The sequence below is a fragment of the Gossypium arboreum genome, chromosome 7, assembly GCF_025698485.1.
Source record: "Gossypium arboreum isolate Shixiya-1 chromosome 7, ASM2569848v2, whole genome shotgun sequence".
Lineage (NCBI taxonomy): Eukaryota > Viridiplantae > Streptophyta > Magnoliopsida > Malvales > Malvaceae > Gossypium > Gossypium arboreum.
The window spans coordinates 83,528,788-83,550,080 of NC_069076.1; the positions used below are offsets into that span (position 1 = coordinate 83,528,788).

Genomic DNA, 21,293 nt, shown 5'->3' on the forward strand with positions numbered 1-21,293 from the left:
TCATAAATTTCATTTGTGAATTTTTATTTTTGAGAGTTAGGATGAGTTAGGCAAATTTGAAGAAAAAAAATCGCCTAAGGTTGCATGATTTGCTAGACTAAAGTTCTAGCCCTGTGATAGTTGGTATCAAAGTTGAAATTCGAAGGTATCGATTAAGATGATAAAAGGAGTAGAGTAGTAGGTTGAGCATAGAGAGACTCGAGGTAGGGAGGCAAGAAAGTTAGCAGATCAAGGGTTATGTTGTCAGCTCTAGATGATAGGGTTGCCAAAATTGAGGAATCCATAAGTAATGTGAAGGAGATCCTTGAGGAAGTTAAAGGAAAAACCATATAGCTGGAATCGAGGCAAGATCAGCTCGAAGGAAAATAACAGAAACTCTCAGTACAAATGTGGATGTGATATAAGGGATCCTCAATACTATTTTGGGTGAGCTGATTGAGAAGAATGATGCTTTTGAGGCCATGGTCTCGACCTTGAGGGAACAAATTGAGAAGCTAAATGGAGATCTCGTTATTTGCAAAGTTACTTTGGATAATAGATTGTTGGTTGTAACACCCAAGCCTAAAGTAGATGTCCCGAAGCTAAAAGATTTTAATGGGATAAGGTTTGCAGAGAATATGGACAACTTCTTGTGGGGAATAAAGAAATACTTCTATGTTAAAGGTAGCATGGATAATGTTACTAAGGTAAATATTGTTACTATGTATTTTACTAATGTCATTTTATTATGGTGACATTGTAGGTCCATAGATTAGAAATGAGGTGGAGCTACAATTAGGATATGAGAGGAGTTCCAAAAAGAATTCAGGGGACAGTTATACCCAGAGTATGCTGAGGATGAGGCTCGGGCTAAGTTGCACCGTCTTATGTAACAAGGCACAATTAGGGAGTATGTGAAGGAGTTCAGTAAATTTATGCACCAGATTTCTGATTTGGGTGAGAATGAGGTATTTTTATCCTTTATGGATGAGATAAAGCCTTGAGCAAAATAAAAGTTACAACGTCAAGGTGTCAAAGAACTTACCAAAGCTATGACCGTAGAGAGTCCTTAATTGAGCTTGTTTCTATGGAAAGACAAGCTGGAGTCTTCCAAGCCCGAGGAGAAAGAAAATGGTGGAAAATGAAGGACAAATTTAAAATGGTAATGGTGAAAATGGTGGTAATGGGAAACTACATAATGGGAAGTGGAAGTCTAACAATAAATTGAAGGAGCCAGTGAAGTTCTTTTTATGTTGTGGTCCATATAAGATGTAAGATTGTCCAACGCGATCCAAAATATCCTTTATCAATAAAGAGTAAGTGAAGCCAAAGAGTGATACTTTAAATATTGAGTCAATGATACTCAATTTTGTAAAAGCAAAGAGGGATCGCAAGTAGAAAAGGTTTATGTTTGTGGACATCAACATCGCAGGCCGAATAAGGAGTGCTCTTATTGATATAGGGGTATCTGGTTTGTTCATATCAGAGAAAGTTAGGATAAACTTGGTCACTTAGATAGAAAATCGATTAAGAAGATCAAGACTGTTAAGTCCAAATAGGTCCCAATTGTGGGAGTAGCACAAAGAGTTAAGCTACACCATAAAAAGTAGGCGTCATGAGTGTTGACGACGCCATGCTCTCTTGCCGTCCTGTAATAGTGTGAGCCAAAATGGCGTGTAGGTACCTCAGAGATGGATGGAAAGCCGATGCCTTGGAGCGGCTATAATTGTAGGTGGCCCCACCTGGTACTAGTACGTCCCAGCACCGTGAAGGAGAACGATGGATGTGGCAGTTGAGAGCATGTGAGTCATTCTCTTCCTTTAATTCCTCAGTATATAAACCCAGCGCCGTAACGCTGAGCTGCCGGACAAATCTACCTAGGCAAAATTAGACCGTGCCGGGATTACCGTAGTTCGTCATCACGGTCTGAAGATGAAATGTGAAACACAATTCGATCATGATCTCGAGGTATGTTGGCTCTATGATCCTAAAGAATAGCTTTTAAGGGTCGGTGGTTAGGAGGGCCCGAATCGCTTCAGGCAACTGAACTTGTTCTACCGCAGCCCAGTCGATGTAGTGGCCCGCAATTAAAGGTCAGGCCCGGAGTATCTGGAATAGGGTGACGAACAATTCTAATCAAACTAATCCATTTTATAGCATGACGAACAATGGGAAACCTCAGAAAAGGGTGACGAACTTCCTCAGTAAGACCCGAGGAAGATGACGCTCCCTTCCTTTTTTTTTGAAGCAGGGACAGCGATTTTTTTACCACGTGAAGACAACATTCTGAACCTACAATCAAAACCATTACTTTGTTTTGATTGTTTTGTTGAGTGGACAAGGAAGAATGTATCTAAATTCAAAAAGTCATAGATTATGACTAATACTTCAGCCACAACTATCATCACTCAACAATTCTAATCAAACTAATCCATTTTATAGCATACTTTTGTAGCATTGCATGATAATAGCATGAATAATAATAAAAGATATATATAAAAAAAATTGGCAAATAACAATAAGGATTTGAAAAGTATGAGGATTGAGTTAGAATATTTGAAAAAGGCATGAGTATTCCACCTATCCTAACGATGATTATTTTACTTTTAACTAATCAAATGGAGTAAAGAAATCTTGTAATGAAATAAAAAAAACTTGAACATGAAAAAAAATGACAATTATTCTAGATTATGACATTTAAAAGTATGAAAATAACATAAAAACTTGCATATTATTATGATAAAAAGCCTTAGAAATCATTAAAATAGACAAGAAAGAAGTAAGCAAACAGTAGGAATGGAGGATTGAGCATTAAAAATGGAGTTGAGGGGCGCACGGGAGTGGCGAAGAGGCCGTGTGGAATTGCAGCGGCTAGGGTTAGGGTTTTTGAGTGGGAAAGACAATGAATAGTGTAGGGTATTTATAGATTTTGGGGCACACAGCCAGGTAACACGCCCGTGTTCCCCAATTTCAGCCCGAGTGATTCGTGAATTTTGAATTTGAGCTCATCTAACATTTAGTACACGTCGTGTTCCTTGGACGTGTGGGTGCACATGGCCGTGTCTGGCGTTGTCCGCTTCTCTCACGCTCTTGTATGAAGACCCACGCCCGTGTCAATCTAATAGGTTCAACCACGGGAGCTAGACACAGGTGTGTCGTACACCCGTGCTATTTTAACAGGTTCACCCACGGTTCTTCCACACGGGCGTGTTGCACGCCAGTGTTGTTTTGGCAGGCTCGACCACGGTCATATCGCATGGCCGTGGTGTTTTATCGTAGCCCGTGTTTGGGGAAATCTTTGCCCTATTTTCACACAGCCCTGAGCACGACCACGTGCTTGGCCGTGTCTCTATGGAAAACCCATATTCAAGAGCTCCGTTAGTAAGTTAGGTGTTAAAGACTAAATTTTAAAGAAGTTAATATAGTTAGTGCTCGGGTTGCCTCCCGAGAAGCGCTTATTTATAGTCTAAGCTTGACTTACCTCTCCGTTGAATAATCATGGTGGTTTGAGGAGTTTATACTCCTCATTTCTGCTATCAATCTCATCAAAATATGGTTTTAAACGAGTGTTGTTTACCTTATAAGTGTCAAACTTGGGATGACTCACCTCGACCGTACCGAATGGGAAAATGCTAAGTACCATAAGAAGGATTTCTTCATTCGGTGTGGTAGCGATAATGTGGGGATCTGCGGTATCTAATAAGACTCTATCTCCAACCTTAAGTTGATTTGGAAAGGTATTGAGCTTGTTCCGTTGTAGATTCGGTTTGTCAGGTGTTCTCGATTTATATATCCGCCATTCATCTAGCTCTTCGATTTGTAGCCTTCGATCTTCTTGAATAGGTCCTCTACTATTGCTTGAGAATGGCTCATGTACTTCATTCGACTCATTTCCTGCAAAGAAGGTTGCACTATATTGTCAGTTTTAGTAGAATGGTTTAGACGATCACCTTCAATTTCCAATGTGTTGTCAGAATTGTGAGCTTGAAGGATGATTGTTTCGTCTCCCACACGGGTGTGAGTTCACCTGTGCCAACATCAATAATTGTTTTAGCAGTTGCTAAAAAGGGCCTTCCTAGAATTAAAGGAGTGTTGCTATCCTCCTCTATGTCTAGAACAATGAAGTCAACGGGGAATATAAATTTATCGATTTTAACTAGAACATCTTCAATAATACCCTTAGGGAATCTTATAGTTTTATCTGCTAATTAAATGTTCATCCTAGTTTGTTTGGGTTTCCCGAGACCTAGTTACTTAAACATTTTGTAAAGCATGACGTTGATACTAGCCCCTCAATCAGCTAATGCATTATTAACATCTAAACTACCAATTAAGCAAGGAATCGTAAAACTCCCTGGATTTTTTAATTTGTTCGGTAGCTTCAGAATAGCTGAGCACACTGCGTTTAGCTCCACATGCGATACCTCGTCCAACTTCTGCTTATTTGCTAAAAGTTCCTTTAAATATTTCATTGCGTTTGGCATCTGCGATAGAGCTTCAATAAACGATAAGTTAATGTGTAATTTTTTTAAGAGTTTAAGGAATTTAACAAATTGTTCATCTGAGCGGTCTTTCCTTGTCGCCTTGGGGTATGGCACACGAGGTTTATATTCAACATTCATTGAATTGTTTTTATTATGACCTACCTTACCTTGACCTTTGCTTACCACAGTTTCTTGCCTCGGTTCTGGTTCAAGCTCAACGACTCGTTCGTCATCTTGAATATTAATTGCATTGAGCTGTTCCCTTGGGTTGGGTTCAGTATTACTTGGCAAGCTACCTTGTGGTCATTCAGAGATTAGTTTGGAAAGCTGGCCTATCTGAGTTTCGAGATCTTGGATCGACACTTGTTGATTTTTGATTTTTAAGTGCTGTCTCAGTGTTCTAAAAACGGGTTTCTGACACCGATATAAACTTTGAGAGCATCTCTTCAAGGTTCGGCTTCTTTTCCTGTTGATAGGGTGGTTGTTGAAAACCCGGAGGATGTTGTGGTCTTTGATTTCCTAGACCGCCCCACGAGAAATTGGGGTGGTTTCTCCATCCTGCATTGTAAGTGTTACTAAATAGGTTATTATGGGATCGAGAGTTATTGTTACCCATATATTGGACTTATTCCTCCTCGTTGCTAGGTTGAAGGGTTGATACTTGTGCATGCTCCTCCTCCATTCGTCTCGCAACTCATTACTGGATGTACCTGAGTAGAACCAAGTAAACCATCAATCTTTTTATTTAGAAGTTCTACCTGGTTTGACAGCATAGTAATCGAATCGACGTTATAAACGCCTGCTGTTTTAGTTGGCTTAGTCCTCATGACTTGCCACTGATAGTTATTCAGTGACATCTACTCTATAAACTCATAGGCATCTTCATGTGTTTTACTATTGATGGTTCCGCCAGCAGCTGTGTCAACCATTTGTCGAGTCGAAGGATTCAGGCCATTATAGAACATTTGAACCTGTAGCCAAAGCGGTAACCCATGGTGAGGGCACATTTTCAGTAAGTATTTGTATCTCTCCCATGCATTGTAAAGAGTTTCTAAGTCCATCTGCACAAACGAAGAGATATCATTACGTAATTTAGTCGTTTTAGTCGGCGGAAAATATTTTAATAGAAATTTTTTGGTCATTTGTTCCCAAGTAGTGATTGACCCTCGTGGTAATGAGTTCAACCACTGTTTAGCTTTGTTTCTCAATGAAAAAGGGAATAACCGAAGACGAATGGCATCATCAAAAACACTATTAATTTTAAATGTATCGAATAGTTCTAAGAAGTTTGCTAAGTGAGTGTTGGGATCCTCACCCTGCAAACTATCAAACTGAACAAATTACTGTATCATTTGAATAGTGTTAGGTTTTAGTTCAAAAGTATTTGTAGCTACAGCAGGTCTAACTATGATCGATTCAGTTCCTGTTAAAGAAGGTTTAGTATAATCATACATAGTGCGTGGAACAGGATTTTGATTAACTGCAATTGCAGGAGGTAGCTAATTGTGTTGGTTTTCAGCCTTCTCTTAGTTGGGGGTTGAGTATCGTCCTCTTGCTCGTTCTCTGTGTATCTTAATCTTCGCCTTATTTCTCTTTGATGTTTGCAAATTTCTCTTTGATGTTTGCGAACTATACGATCGATTTCTTCGTCAAAAAGTAGTGGTCCTGACTCGTTTCTTCTAGTCATAAACTATAAAAACCTGCCAAGAGAAAGAAAAAAAATTAAATTAATAAATAATAATAAATTAAATTAAATTAAATTGCAGGAAAAATAAATGGCTAAAATAATAAAAATTGAGCGTTCCTAATATCTTAGTTCCCCGGCAACGGCGCCAAAAACTTGATTGCGTGATTTCGTGATAGGTTTTAAATATTTATAATTAATCATTTTTGAAACTAACTATTATCGCGATGTAGGCAAGTGTACCTATCTAACAGTAGTATAGTTTTAGCAAGACCGGATTGTCAACCCAATGGAACTAAAAGTACTAGTAATGACTGTCTTTTTATTATCTAGCCTAAGAATAAAGAGGTTTTGTTTTAACTAACTAATTATCTAAACTAAGAACTCATAGAGAGTAGAATTGAGGAATTGCTTTTTGGAAAATCGATTGAATTAAGACAATACCTAAGGAAAAAATTCACCTAGACTGTACTTGTTATTCTGGCTCCGAATCAGATGATTTATTCATTTAACTTGTTCCGTAGAGATCCCTAAGTTATGTTATTATCTCTATTCAAGACTAATAACGTCTAATCCCTAGATTGAATAATTGAGACCTTTCTTTAATTAACACCCTAGGGTTGCATTAACTCGATCTATGGATCCCCTTATTAGGTTTCACCCTAACCCGGCAAAATCTTGTCACCCTATGTCTAGGTGCGCAAACAACTCTGCTTAATTATGACAAATGTACTATTAGACAGGGTCTATTCCTCCTCTGAATAAGAGCTTATCTTGAATTAGTATCCTGGGATATGAAAACAAGAATTAAGAACATATAAGGTTCATAATGATTACTATACTAATGTCGTTTATATGAAATTGTTAATGTAATATATTTTATATTGTTACATATGAACGATATGACTATATATAAACATATGATGTGAAATGTTCAAATTTAAGAGATGTATTAATTTATGAAACAAATTTTGATTAACTTTCGAGACTTGCGTATGTGAATAATTATATATATTATATGTAATTGTTTGATATCATGTTTTATTAAGTAATGCCTTATGACCCTATTCCAACGACGGATACGGGTTAGGGGTGTTATATTTTATTGGTATTAGAGCTACGATTTAGTCCGTTCTAGGACTAAGGTAACGCGTATATGTCTAGCTATACATGCCATATTATATACTGTGATAGTGTGATGACTTCTAACATTTGAAATGTGCCTTCATATAGTAAATGGATCTCGACAGAGCTATAGCTGATGATGTCGAGAGTATAGCGCCTGCTCCCCCGTAAGGGACAGCGCCGGTTGATTCTCGATCGATTTCGAGTAATCAAGAAAGTGAGGCTAAACAAACCTTCTATCAAATGATGAATGACTCGTTTACTCAATATATTCGCACTAACCCGACTGTACAACAACCTCCACCCCCGATTGATCCATCTTCGATGCCTGTAGTACCTCAAATAAGTGATCCGTTGAGATTGTGTAGGCCACCTATTGATAAAACTAGAAAATAGGGGGCTGAAGAGTTTAAAGCTACTAATGATGATGATGCTAAGCGGGCTGAGTTCTAGCTTGATAATACTATCTATGTGTTTGATGAGCTGTCCTGTACCCCAGATAAATGTTTGAAGTGTGCCATATCTTTGCTTCGAGACACAGCATATCACTGGTGGAATACCCTAGTATCAGTGGTTTCGAGAAAGCGGGTGACCTTGGAATTATTTCAGGCAGAGTTCCGTAAGAGATATATCAGCTAGAGATTTATTGATCAGAAGCGAAAAGAATTTCTGGAGCTGAAATAGGGTCGGATGACCGTGACAGAGTATGAGTAGAAATTCGTGAGAATCAGTCGATATGCCCGAGAGTGTGTTTCTACTGAAGCCATAATGTGTAAAAGATTTGAAGATGGACTGAACGAAGACATTAAATTGTTAGTTAGCATACTTGAGATAAAAGAGTTTTTGGTACTTGTTGAGCGAGCCTGCAAAGCTGAAAAGCTTGGGCAAGAGAAAAAGAAAGTCGATTTTGAAGCTAAAGACTCGCGTAAGAGATCATTCAGCAGGTCAGTCCAGTCAGCACCAAAGAAGTTCCAAGATGATTTTAGTAGTTCAAAAGCCACTTCGGGTTATTCTCGATGAGACTAGAATAGACCACTGGTGAGTTTGAGAGCTACCTTAGTAGCCAGTGTGGGTAATGTCAGATCAAATCAACACGAGTGTAAACACTGTGATAAACAACATCCTGGATGTTGCAGATTGCATGATCGGGCCTGTTTTAAATGTGGATCGACAGACTATTATATTCGAGATTGCCCAAGGTTAGCTGAAGAAAATCCAGCGCAGAATACGAGATTGGGTAATACTGTGGCTTGGGGTAGACCACCGAGGAATACGAGTAATGTGAGCGGTAGTCAGAGAGGAAATAAAGATACAATAGTTAGATCTAAGGCTCGTGCACTTGCCAGAGCCTATGCCATTCGCGCGCGAGAGGAGGCTTTATCCCCAGATGTTATTACTGGTACATTCACTCTTTATGATACAAATGTAATTGCATTAATTGATCCTGGTTCTACTCATTCTTATATGTATGAGACATTAGTATTCAGTAAGACTCTACCTGTCGAGTCTACTGAGTTTGTGATTAGAGTGTTAAACCCCTTGGGCCGGTGTGTTATGGTTGACAAAATGTGTAAAAATTGTCCCTTGATGGTTCGAGATCTGTGATTTCTGGCTGATTTAATGTTGCTGCCATTTGATGAGTTCGACATAATTCTGGGTATGAACTGGTTGACATTATATGATGCTGTTGTGAACTGCAAAAAAAAGACCATTGATTTACAGAGTCAGAATGATGAGGTTATTCAGATTGAATCTAATGATTTGTATGGTTTACCAGCAGTAATGTTTTCGATGCTAGCTCAGAAATATGTGAGAAAAGGGTGTGAAGCTTATTTTTCCTACGTGCTTAACAGTAAAGTGGCTGAAAAAACATTGAATCAATATATGTTGTATGTGAGTATCCAGATGTGTTTCCTGAAGAATTATCGGGTTTGCCACCTATTCGGGAAGTAGAGTTTGGTATTGAGTTAATGTCTAGGACGACTCCGATATCCATAGCTCCGTATAGAATGGCACCTATAGAATTAAAAGAATTGAAAGCTCAGTTGCAAGAATTGACAGATAGAGGTTTCGCGCGACCGAGTTTCTCTCCGTGGGGTGCACCTGTGTTGTTTGTGAAAAGAAAGATAGAACTATGAGAATGTGCATCGATTATAGACAGCTTCATTAGCTGACTATAAAGAATAAGTATCCGTTTCCACGAATTGACGATCTGTTTGACCAACTGAAAGGGGCTACAGTTTTTCAAAGATAGATTTGAGATAGGGCTACTATTAGTTGCGAGTTAAAGACTCCGATGTGCAAAAAACTGCTTTCAGAATGAGGTACGGACACTATGAGTTTTTGGTTATGCCATTCGAACTCAATAATGCACCTGCTATTTTCATGGATTTGATGAATCGGATCTTCAGACCGTATCTGGACCAGTTTGTGGTTCTATTTATAGATGACATTTTGATCTACTCTCATGGTGAAGCTGAACATGCTGAACATTTGAGACTTGTGTTGCAGACTTTGTGAGATAAGCAGTTGTATGCGAAATTTAGTAAATGTGAGTTTTAGTTAAGTGAAGTCAGTTTTCTGGGTCATGTGGTATCAACATCGGGTATTCGAGTTGATCTAAGCAAAATTTCAGCTATACTTGATTGGAAACCTCCGAAGAATGTTTCTGAAGTCCGAAGTTTTCTAGGACTTGCTGGTTATTATAAACGGTTCATGAAAGGTTTCTTTATGATTGCCACTCCGATGACGAAGCTATTGTAGAAAGATGTTAAATTCGAGTGGTCAAAGAAGTGCCAGAAAAGTTTTGATCAGTTGAAAGCCCTTTTGACCGAAGTTCTAGTGTTAGTTCAGCCAAAATCGGGTAAAGAATTTGTTATTTATAGTGACGGATCTTTAAATGGTTTGGGTTGTGTTTTGACGCAAAAAGGCAGAGCGATAGCTTATGCCTCGAGACAGTTAAATCCACATGAAAGAAACTATCCGACACATGACTTAGAATTGGCAGCTATTGTGTTTGCATTAAAGATATGGCGCCACTATTTGTTCGGTGAGAAATGTCATGTTTATTCTGATCAAAAAAGCCTGAAATACTTGATGACTCAGAAAGATCTGAATTTGAGACAACGCCGATGGTTAGAATTGCTAAAAGAATATGAGCTTGTAATTGATTATCACCCGGGAAAGGCTAATGTTGTTGCTGATGCTTTAAGCCAAAAATCACTGTTTTCTTTGCGTGCAATGAATGCGCATATGGCCATGTTTGATGATGGTTCGATAGTAGCTGAATTGAAAGCAAGACCGTTATTTATTCAACAAATTTGTGATGCCCAGAAGGTTGATAATGAGTTGATCGTAAAACGAACTCAGTGTGAGACGGATGCGGATTCAGAATTTAGAGTTGATGCTGATGATTGTTTGAGGTTCAGAGACCGAATATGCGTTTCGAGGAATTCAGAATTGATTCAGATGATTTTGAATAAAGCTCATATCAGTCAGTTATCTGTTCATCCAGGTAGTACAAAGATGTATAATAATCTGAAACAGCTTTATTGGTGGCATGGTATGAAACGAGATATTTCTGACTTTATTGCAAGATGCTTAGTCTGTCAACAAGTAAAAGCTGAACATCAGGTGCCTTCCGGATTACTTCAGCTGATTATGATACCTAAGTGGAAGTGGGATAGAGTTACGATGGATTTTGTATCTGGTTTACTATTTACACCGAGCAAGAAAGATGCAATCTGGGTTGTTGTTGATAGATTGACTAGATCGGCTCATTTTGTTCCGATACGTACAGACTACTCACTGAATAAATTGGCTGAATTGTATGTTACTCAGATTGTGAGATTACATGGTGTGCCTATATCTACTGTTTCGGATAGAGATCCGAGGTTTACATCGCGGTTTTGGAAGAACCTACAAGATGCACTAAGTATGATATTACATTTTAGTACTGCTTTCCATCCGCAAACAGATGGCCATTCTGAGCGAATCATTCAGATACTTGAGGATATGTTGGGATGTTTCATTCTCGAGTTCAAAGGTACGTGGGAATGATACCTACCTCTGATTGAATTTGCGTATAATAACAGCTTTCAATCGAGTATCAAAATGGCACCTTATGAGGCTTTGTATGGTCGTAAATGTCGTACGCCATGGTACTGGACTGAGCTGAGTGAAAATAAGAAACACGGGATCGATTTGATCAGAGAAACTGAACAGAAAGTGAAAGTGATTCATGAAAGTATGAAAGCAACGTCAGATCGTCAGAAATCTTATGCGAACTTGAAACGTAAAGATATAGAATTTCAGATCAGAGATAAAGTCTTCTTGAAAGTCTCACCATGGAAGAAAATACTCAAATTTGGGCGTAAAGGAAAATTGAGTCCGAGGTTTATTGGGCCGTATGAGGTCATCGAACGTATCGGGCCGGCTGCTTACAGACTATTGTTGTCACCTGAGTTAGAAAAGATCCACAATGTATTCCATGTTTCGATGCTTCATATATATCGATCTGACCCTTCACATGTGATGAGTCCGTCTGAGATTGAGATTAAACCCGACATGATGTACGAGGAAGAACCGATTCATATCCTGGCTCACGAGATTAAAGAGTTATGAAATAAGAAGATTCCGTTAGTTAAAGTATTGTGGCATAAACACGGTGTTGAGGAAGGAACCAGAAGATGCAATGAGAGAATGCTATCCAAACCTATTCACTGGTAAGATTTTCGAGGACGAAAATCCCTAAGGGGGGAGAGTTGTAACAGCCCGATTTAGACCCTAATCGGAACGGTAGTTTCTGTACCACGAATCTGAGTCAGAAAAATATTTTAAAATTATTTTTTGTGTTTATTTTGCGTGAATTTATATCTGTGAAATTTTCGTGATTTAATTTTGTCGTTTGAGTGTCCGATTAAATAAAAGGACTTAATCGCGTAAAATGAAAATTCAGTGGTTATTTCTAAAAGGGGTTAACTTGTTGGTGGCTTTCTAAATTGAAGCCTTAAAATTGTAATTATGCCATTTATAATATAGTTGGAAAGTATAAGGCTTATATTATAAAGTTTTTACATTAAATTATTAAGGTTAAATAGGTAAATTAAACTTAAGTTATAATCTACATAATAAAACATAAAATGAAGACAACATATATTTTATTTCTTCATTGTTCTTGCCGAATATAAACAAAAGAAAAAGAAAGAAACCAAGCTAGGGTTCGGCCTATATTCAAGCTCAATCAAGGTTTGCTTTTGTTCGGTTTTTGATAATTTCTACGTTTTTGATATCGTTGTTTAGTAATCTTCAAGACCCAAACTTTAATTTTTTATTTTAATGAATATTTTGAGTTATTCCATTGTTTATAGCTTGTGATTTTTGTTGTTTGATGATGAAATATGAAAGATATGTTTTAGATTAAAATATTTTATATTGGAGTTTTTGACGATTTTGAGTAATTAAGACTAAATTGCAAAAATAATAATTTGAGGGACTAAAATGTGAAATAAATGAAATATATGGGCTAGTATTAACACTAGGAATATTCGGCCAAACATGGGTATCTTGAAATTTTGAATATTTTGTGTTTTGTGCAATAGGGACTAAATTGTAAAAATTGTAAATGTCAAGGGTAAAATGGTAATTTGCCCATTTATGTGTTTTTGGACTAAATTGAATGAAAATATATTTGAATGAGCTTAATTTGAATATTTTTAGATCAAGAACTAAAGAAATTGGATTTGGATAGGGGGAAAACGAAAGTCGTCGACTAGCTGCCCTGTTCCGTTTTACATCGTCTGAGGTAAATTTATAAGCAAATAGACGTGTTTAATTATAGTTAAATGTTAATATTATATGCTGGTATGAAATGTATGAACATATATAAGCTTTGGTCGAATATGATTAAGCTTGGCTACTATATCTTCGAATTGGTCTCGACCGAGTTACAACGTTCGAAAGCCCCGTATGAACCTTAGGAATAGTTAGGATACATATGTCATGACATAGGATTTCGATATATGTGTACGAGTAAGACAATGGCATCGATATGTGATGTGTTTACGAGTAAGACCACGTCTGGGACGTTGGCATTGTATGACTTGTGTGTTATTCCGAGTGTCCTATCCAATTCCGAATGGTTCATCAGGCTATGATAAGATGTGTACGTACATGTTGAATAAGCTGAATGACCAGGTATGGAATAGGTTATTAACACTCGTGATAAGGTAAGTAAGAACTTAATGTTTGTTACTGATGACTTATAAGGTAATATAGAATGTGTATAATTACAAAAGTGTGTTCGATCTTGATAGATATATTGTGATTGCCTTCAAAATGATATGTGATATGTGTATAGATGTAACCATGTGTATTCGGCTAATTAAGCATTGTGTACATGATAATATATTATGATGCTTGAGTTTGTGTTTATGAGTATAAGTATCTTTGATTATCTAATGACATATTGACCTTGTAAGAGAATTGTGAATCACTTATATGGATTGTATGAGCATTCGGCCAAGGTGGGAATTTTGTATAAAATCATAAATAACATTTATGAAATTGGTAGTTTGAGACTAAGCATATTTATGCTAGAATGATTCGGTTAGTTTATAATGAATTGGATATATTACTAGATTGTTTATTTTCTTATGGCTTACTAAGCTATAATAGCTTATTGTGTGTATATTTTTTTCTATTTTATAGATTTTGGATTTCAAGTTACAAGCTCGGGAATCGTCAGCAAAGTCCATCACACTATCGACCATTTTGGTATTTTATAAGTTGCATTTTGGAACTATGGCATATGTAGGCTGGATTTATTTTGAAATAATAAACTTTGATTATGTATAAGGCCATGCGAAAATGGCTTAATTTCTATGCTAGATTTCAATTTTGGCATATTTGTGGTTTAAGTCCATTTGGTTGTTATGCTATGTGCCATGAATGACTATCATTTGTGTTATGTGATCATTCATAGAAGTTGGCTAATGATTTTGGATGAAGCATGAAGAAATCGATCATAAATATGTTTGATTATCTTGGTTCTGTTTCAACCTAATATGAATTATATATATATGAAATTGATTACTATGTTTAATCTTAACTTGTTATGTCTTGATCGAAATATATTAATGAGCTTGATTGTTGATAAAATGATAATGGAAGCCTTGTATTTATAGGAAAGTTTAAGTAGCAAGATTCGGCTATGAAGAGTAATGACATAATATGTGTTTGGTATGTTTCTTACTTGTGATGGAAAATAAGGTGTGGCTTAGTTTAGGTGATGGGTGATTATGTTTTAGTGGTTAGTTCAATTATTAAGTGATAGATAATGCATGTGTTTCATTAATAAACTAGTTGGTTGTTTAGTATGTATTTGATACTTTAATGTTAAGTGTGGCTTTGGCTTTTGGGTAAATGTGCACCATACATGTATATATGATAATTGGGTTATATATATAAATGCTTGGTTTTATAATGAGTCTATATCAAGGGCGTAATCATGTTGCATAACATTTGTTATGATGATATGTATATCTGGCCATATGGTTCATTAGGAATATAGTTGAGTTAATGTAAATTATGAAATTAATAGGTAAAGAAAAAGACGTATGCATGATAGAAATTTTGGTGCTCCTTTATGAATTAAATTATGACATGCGTATATGATATTTGGCTTTGTTATATTAATTATATTTTTATGTGCCTTGCATGTGTGCAAAGATGTTCATATTTATGGGTGTTTAATACTTATCTATAAGGCTATATGAATTTGTTAATTAAGTGTAAATTGTGAATGTGTATAATGATACATATTATTTAGCCGATTGGGCCAAGAAATAAAGTGAGTGACTTATAAACAAATACTTGCTTTTATTGGTATTTATATGTAAACCATATAAGGTTCATAATGCTTACTATGCTAATGTCGTATATATGAAATCGTTAATGTAATATATTTTATATCGTTACATGTGAACAATATGGCTATATATAAACATATGATGTGAAATGTTCAATTTTAAGAGATGTTTAAATTATGAAACAAATTTTGACTAACTTTCAAGAAATGTGTATGTGAATAATTATATATATTATATGTAATTATTTGAGATCATGTTTTATTCAGTAATGCCTTATGACCTGAGTTAGGGGTGTTACAATTAAAAAGGCCTTCACCAATGTTGAATGGACCAAGGCTAATCAACAAGAATTTGATGTTCTTATAAAGAAAAAAACATGAGAGCTAGTGCCTTTACCTACAAATAGGAAAGTTATGGGCTCTAAGCGGATTTTTAAGCTCAAAAGGAATGCTGATAGTTCTAAGGCTCGTTGCAAAGGAAGATTAGGGGCCAAAGGGTTCCTACAGGAGGTTGGTATTGATTTCCAGGAGACTTTTAGTCTAGTGGTTAAGCCAAAAACAATCAGAGTGATTTTGACTCTTGTTGTGACATATGGTTGACAGTTAAGACAAGTAGACATTAACAATGCATTCTTGAATAAGGATCTAACAGAAGAAATCTATATGCTTCACCTACCAGGGTTTGAACAACACAATGGTGATCAGCCACTTGTGTGAAAGTTGAAAAAGGAACTATATGGCCTCAAATAGGCTCCTCGAGCCTAGTTGCACAAGTTGAGAGAATCCTAATAGCTATAGGGTTTTATTGTCCAAGACTGATGCCTCTCTTTTCATCAAAGTGTCTAGTGACATATTGCTTTATGTTTTAGTGTATGTTGATGACATAATTGTCATTGGTAATAGGAACACATGTGTGGATGAGTTTGTTTAGTCCTTGGATTCGAAGTTCTCCCTTAGGGCTCTAGGAAGCAGCAAGTGGTATCTTTGTAACAACCCGTTTTTCAGTGGTGTTAAAAGCGGTGGTTTTGGATCACAATTTTCGATGATGATTTAGATATATAGTTAATTAAGGTATATGAACTAAATTGTAAAAGTGGTAAAAGTTAATCACAATGGATTTTTAATTACCTGAAGGACCAATTAAGCAATTAGACCTTTTAGAAGTCAACAAACGGTAGTAGATGACAACTTTCATCCACCAATTTTGTTAATTGTCATAAAGTAAATTTAATTAAGTTTAATTAATTAATTAAAGAGTTATTAATTATTAATCAAGGTATAAAAGACAAGTTTAATGGAAAAATAAAATCATGTTCATGTTCATGTTATATAAGTGGTATATAACATATGCAAATTTCTACCGAGCTTTCTTATTCGGTGCAGCTGTCTGTGTGTACCAAAGTTATCAAATGAGTTGAAAGTTAAGGATATACAGAATATCCTACATAGTATTGGTAAGGGGTCGTTAGTAAGGGTGAAGCCAGAAAAAATTTTTAGGGGGGCCGGATGAAATTTTTATTTTTTATAGTTTATATATTTATAATTTATAAAGGATTAAATCGAATTTTTATAATTTTAAGGGGAGTCAAAGTGCAATTTTACCTTTACTAATTTAAAATTTTTAAAAAAATTTAAAAGCCTAAAAAATAATTTTACATTTTAGGGGGGGACCGGGGCCCATGCCAGCCCCACTTGGCTTCGCTGCTGGTCGTTAGTATGAAGAGAGATATTGTAGGTTTCTTAATCGATTAGTTCGATCCCTACACTTACTCCATCAAAGTGAACGAGCATACAATTCCTATCACAGTTGCTGAAATGGCAGGCATATTGGGCCTGAAAGACGAAGGCCTCGATGTTTCATCAGTCTTAACGATGACAGACAACAAACGATTGAGAGAGAATTATTGACTCTCGCAGGATGGAAAGTTTGTAAATCTCGCGGAACATATGAAGAAGATGGATTCTAGATCAGATGAATTAAAAGCAACGTTGCTTCCATTCATCATCGGTCGCCTCCTATGTCCATACAGTCTTCCTTTTCTCTTAGAAGAGTGCTAGAACTACCTATGTGACGAAGGGCTCAATGATCAAAGGATTACGTAAATATGTCCAGGGGCCTCGTGCTGCTAGAAAATCCGGCTACATTAGCGGATATATTGTAGTGTTGGAGGTATAAAATTTTCTGTTTGTTTGCTTTTTACTGTTTTCTTGTTAAATGCAAATTCGTTTTTATAACTTCTTGGCTGTCATTGAATCTTTTCATTGACAACCTAAAACGATAGGGAGAAGAAGGAAAAAAAAAAAACCTCCAATAAACCACTGATCATGTTTATATTACATGTTATTGAGATTTTCATTTCAGTTATAATAACATATTTCATTTATATTAATTTAGAATTGTATCGGTTTGAATTACGTTGGTTTTAAAATGAGATATTTGTCAATTGAATATTAACATAGTTGATATTGTTGTTTTGTAAAAATTAAGAGAATTTATATTTGAACACATTTAATTACATTTTTACTCCAATTTAAAAGTTTAAGAGGGATTATGGATTAAAATAGAGATTTAAGTAAAAAAATACAATATAGTAATTGTAATTCGGTGGTCTGACTTGAATTGTATTTAATCATAAAATATTTTAATATATGCTAACGGTAAAACTTTTAAATGGATTAATGTTACGAGTAATTTGACACCAACTCAATTAAAATATATATATAATCATGACTATTTTTAATTGTAATTTTTGCTAAAAGAATTTTAACCTTTTATGCAAATCTCATTCTAATCTTTCTACTTTTAAATTTTATCTCAACTCTTATAATTAATATCTAAAAATATGATAATTTGTGTTTAGCTCCAAGTTTTCTAAAGTATTTTATCACGCTTCTTCTTATATAATCAATAATTTTTATAATAAATAATAACTTAAGTTTAATTTGATGAACTAATAACTAAATATTAATTTTATGATCTCACCTTTCTTAATGTACCGGGAAAATATTAATTTTATGATACATATTAATTTTGTAAAAGAACGATTATTACATCTAAATAGTGCCTAAGGCTAAATATTTATTTGGTAAAAAAGTAAAAGTTAATAATAGATGAGATATTTAATAGGATAAATATCAAAGTTATATATGAATTTTGATTTAATATTTAATTTAGTATATGAATTTTAATTTTGTGCAACTACATACATTCAACTTTAATTTTAGTTAATATATATACATAAAATTTTTATTTTGTTTGCACACATTTAAAAATTGAATACATCAATTTATTTTTATATTATATAAATATAATTATTTGTGTATGTAATATATAAACATAAAATTGTATTATATCAATAATATTATTAATTTATGAAAATTAAATCAAATCAAAATATTTAGTTATAATTTATATATAAAATTAAATTTATATATTCATTTTAAATTCAACATTTAATTTATTTTTATTTTTTAAAGAGACAAACAATCTCAACTTTGAAAGTGCCTTTTATTCAAAGTGGGGTTGGCTGTACTTTGTCTGTTATAAAATATATAAATATCTGGGCTGTCATGGATATTTTTAGACTTATATTTAAAAATAAAATAAAAAATGTTAAAATTTAATTTAATTTATTTTTATTAATGATAGACGAAATGATGTATGTGACAATAGTTTTAGGATAAAAAGATTAAAATTGCACAGAATCCTGGAGACATGGAAATGACATAACACGTGGATTTAGGTATTCCATGCCTCATGCGTATATAATTTCCTTTATGGCTTTTTTTATTATTATTAAAAAATTGGAATATAATGAGAATAAAATACCAAATTGGAGCAAGTGTTTTATAGTTTGTAGAAACAGTGAAAGTTCCCTAACAGAGCCAAAAGATGTGTGTACGGACAACACTTTTTGGCAGAAGAAAGAGCATTTAATTTATTTTATTTTCCGATTCTATCTTGTCATTCACCCATTAATGCTGATTTTGATTTGATTTGATTTTGAAAGGATTAAATTATTTTAAAAATAAAGTTTTATGGAAAACTAGGAAAAGGAAAAGCATATTTGGAAGGCTGATAAGAAAGCGAAAGATTCCAAAAAATTGGTCAACTCTCCAAAACCATGCAAAACATTATTTGCGAAAGAGAGGAAGTAACCCACTTTTCGCATGAATTTCATTTATTTTACTTTTCAAGTATGGGATACTTATTTGAAAGAAAAAATTTTGTTTTTAATATTTTTATTATTACATTATATTTATAATTTCTTACATTTTTCAAAAAAAGTGATTTAAATATAAAATATTGAGATACAAACTCAATTTGTAATATATATATTTTCCTTACTCTTTTAAATGTCTATAATTTTAAAAAATTATATATATTTTAAATCTAAGGAATATATAAAATGTTGGACATTGATAGGATAAATGACTCAACTTGAAGTATATTATAGATATTATTGTTGAAATATTTTCAAAATATTTATAATATTCTAATAGTTATAATCGAGAAATTACAAGTGATCTAAAAATAATATCACTTAGTAATCAAGTAAGAGTTGTTACTATTCATTGTGATCGCTTATGTCTCTCGTCACTAAAAATTATATCACTTAATTAATAACAAAGTGTCATAATTATTCAAGTTAATGCATATTGAATAATTATATTTGTGGTTAAAGATATAACTATCTATTTAGATAATTATGTCCTTATAAAGAGACATGAGATCTTTATAAATAATAAAGGAATTTCATTTGTTGGATACTCCCGAAACATAGAAAAAGTTTCTTTTGATTTCCTACCATATTTTATTTTCTTAAATTATTCTAAAAAATTACTACAAAATTCTATATAAAATTGATATCCTTATTACGTTACGCCAAGATTCAATCCAAAACAATATATTAAATCAATGTTTTAACAATTTTCTGTCATATAAATATAATTAATTTTGTAAAAATAATAATATGTGTAAGATCATAAATAAGAAAGGTGGCAACTATAATATGAAGTTTTCTCATACAACTATGAATGACTTTAGCCATTGAAAATGATGAAGATAAATCAAAACCCTTAAACATACCAAATGAGCCTTTAACTAGGAACCAGAAAATGGAAACATGTTACAACAACACTTTTTTTTCTCTTTCTCTAATGTAGTGTTTGGTATGATGAAAAATTATGACTTTATTGAGAATTTAATTAATTGAAAAGTAATTTCAATATTTGGTACGTCAAAATTTTTTTACTTTCTTTCATATCTAATTTTTTCTTGAGAATTATTTTCTCATAAATATGACAATGTAATTCTCATGATAAAATGCGAGAAAGTTACTTTCCCATCTAATTTGAAAAGTTAAAGATATTAAAAACAAAATAACCTTATTTTATTTTAGTTTAAGTAGAGATGGCAAAAAAATAAAAAAAAATAAAAAAAACCCCAAATTTGCTGGGTTTTGACCTGACCCGATCCATTAGGGTCAATTTTTTTTTTTAAATCAAGTTCCAGGCTGGTTGGGTCTGGTGAAATTAGAAAAATAATTAGGTCGGGTTTGAGATAAACTCGCCCTGGGATATTTACAAAAACTGCCCCTAATATATACATATTTTAAGTTTTTGCTTTCAATAAACAAATATATAAATTAAAAATTAAAATACTAAGTTTTTAGTCTAAACTAAAAAAAAGTTAATCTTATTTTATTCAAAATAAAAATAAAATAATTAAAAATATCAATTAAAATATTGTTATTAAAATTTAATCCAAAGATTTATTAGTAAATATTTTTTGTAAAATATTTTATACATAAATATTATTTTATTTAATAAGATTAAATTTGTAAATTATCTTTACATTCGAAAAAATATTTAGCTAATCAAATGTAATAATGCAACTTTTCAAAAATTTTAATCAGTACTTTTTAAAGTGTAATAAACATTACAAAGCAACTTTCTCGACAATCAAATTTTTAATAACCACATTTAAAAAAATTACATTTTATTGAAATCCTATAAATAGAAATGCACCAAATGCTAGCCAAAAACTTTAAATTTTGATGCTAGTTTATAAAATGGGTCTCTTCATTTTCACCGATGTTCCATTAGAACACAATTTTTATGTTGATTTTACTTCTCCGGCAAGAAGAAACCC

At 33.8% G+C, this 21,293-nt stretch overlaps 1 non-coding gene across 1 annotated transcript; it reads left to right on the top strand.

The window, feature by feature from the left end:
• Positions 1 to 5,450: 5,450 nt before the first annotated feature.
• LOC128295689 (small nucleolar RNA R71) lies at positions 5,451 to 5,557 on the top strand. Its single transcript, XR_008286248.1, has one exon. It is a non-coding gene; the product is annotated as a small nucleolar RNA R71 (small nucleolar RNA).
• Positions 5,558 to 21,293: the final 15,736 nt, after the last annotated feature.